Here is a 1,797-nt window from a genome sequence, read left to right on the forward strand (position 1 = left end):
ATTCACCCATCAACATTTTTTGTAAGAAAAAGTCGAACAATGACTATTTTTAAATAAAAAAAAAATAATAAAAAACAATATTTTTACTATCATATTTTTATTAGTGATAAACAGGACTGAATTATAAACATTTATAAATTTTGTTTAGGTAATCAAACATACCATAAGTCAGTACAAATTTTTACTAACTGACTAAAAAACTTAATGATGTGTTTATCCAAAATTAAAGTTTTGGAGAAGATTAAGGGTGTTAATGCACTGCTAACAAGAAAAATATTTCTGCGTTACTATATAATCCAACGACAAAGTTGCACAAGTTTGGGGCACATCAAAGTGCCTAAAACAAAACCTGTAAATGTACATAATTCACAGCCATGGTGTTATAATACATACACCACTCATAATTCTGTAGTTTTTAAGAAAAGGATTGACGTTTTGCAATGTTCTCAAATTCATGTTGTAGGCATAGAATGTTTTTTATTAAAATTGTCACCGCATAAAGATCACCGATAATTTTACTGAATAAAATTACTGAATTGAAATTAGTTATGTAACATAATTTTTGCGATAGCCTAATAATTGATGGTATTAAATTAAATGTTAAATGTTAAAAAAAAAAATGAACATGATTATAAATTCTCAAGTATTATCATTTTTGAAAAAGTTATGGCAGTTTTAAGTAAAAAAAATTGAAAAAATATCGAAAACCTACGATTTTTAAATTTGTAATTTTTTTTGACATTTCCCCCATTACGGGGAACGAGAGAATTTTTTTCAATTTTTGAAGATAATGTCTTCAACTAGATACTATTTGTGATCTTTTGGCGTATCGTTGAAAGAAATCTGTTAGATGAGAGCTGAGAAAAAATGGTTACAAACACAAAAAAAAAACACATCATAGTAAAACTAATACCTTCTCAGCTTCGCATTGAAGCTAAAAACAATTAAAAAATGCAGATAAAACATTTGTTTTAAATAGTTTTAATATGAACCAATTTATAAAACTTAAAATTATATATTAATTAATATATAATAATTTTAAGTTCTTAAAATATTATTGATTTTCGAAGATGATCTTCTGTTATCACATTGTAGTCGTGTTTAACAAGACGTATATACATCAACAACACTTGTAAAATGTTTAAATAATTGACAGAATTATCTAATAACACAAATAGAAAAAAAAATTAATGATAATATAAAATATAATATTGTTGTAATAATGAATTTGTTTAAAACGTTACTGTGGGTTTTCGCAAATAATATCAAGAGCTGTAAAAATTTTATTTTATCACATCCGACTTTAAAACTATCATCATTTGAAATTGTTGTCAACATTTCTATATTAAATTCGCATTTATTTTCCTTGTCGTACCTTTCAAATTCTTTCACGACATTTAAAACAGCTTGATGCGGAAGAAAAACGACCTGTTTTACAAGATATGAATTAAAATAAGTATGTTTTATATCATATTACTATTGAAAAAAACATTACACCAATATTTGGATTTGAAACATTATTTGAGACGTGCAACACGAAATATTTAAGTTGGAAATTATATGTTCCTGTAAACAAATTATCAGCTGACAAATATGACGAATAAATGAAATCAAAAAGTTTAAAACAAAAAATAATAACTTGTTTTCTATACAGTTAATTACTTTACTATAATTAAGATCAATATTTTTATTATTATTAACAAAAAACCAAAAAATTAAAAACAATATATTTTAATGAAAATCGATAATCTTCGACAAAAAAAAAAAAAATGAACTATAATAAGTTATAATTGAAAA

General features: G+C 23.9%; 1 long non-coding RNA gene across 1 annotated transcript; it reads right to left on the minus strand.

Annotated features, from left to right (window-relative positions):
* Positions 1 to 961: 961 nt before the first annotated feature.
* Positions 962 to 1,634, minus strand: LOC126909854 (uncharacterized). The gene is made up of 3 exons (XR_007705127.1): positions 1,496 to 1,634; positions 1,245 to 1,428; positions 962 to 1,162 (listed from the first exon to the last, which is right to left on the minus strand). It is a non-coding gene; the product is annotated as an uncharacterized LOC126909854 (long non-coding RNA).
* Positions 1,635 to 1,797: the final 163 nt, after the last annotated feature.

This window comes from Daktulosphaira vitifoliae, unplaced genomic scaffold, assembly GCF_025091365.1.
Source record: "Daktulosphaira vitifoliae isolate Bord-2020 unplaced genomic scaffold, ASM2509136v1 Scaffold_1660, whole genome shotgun sequence".
Lineage (NCBI taxonomy): Eukaryota > Metazoa > Arthropoda > Insecta > Hemiptera > Phylloxeridae > Daktulosphaira > Daktulosphaira vitifoliae.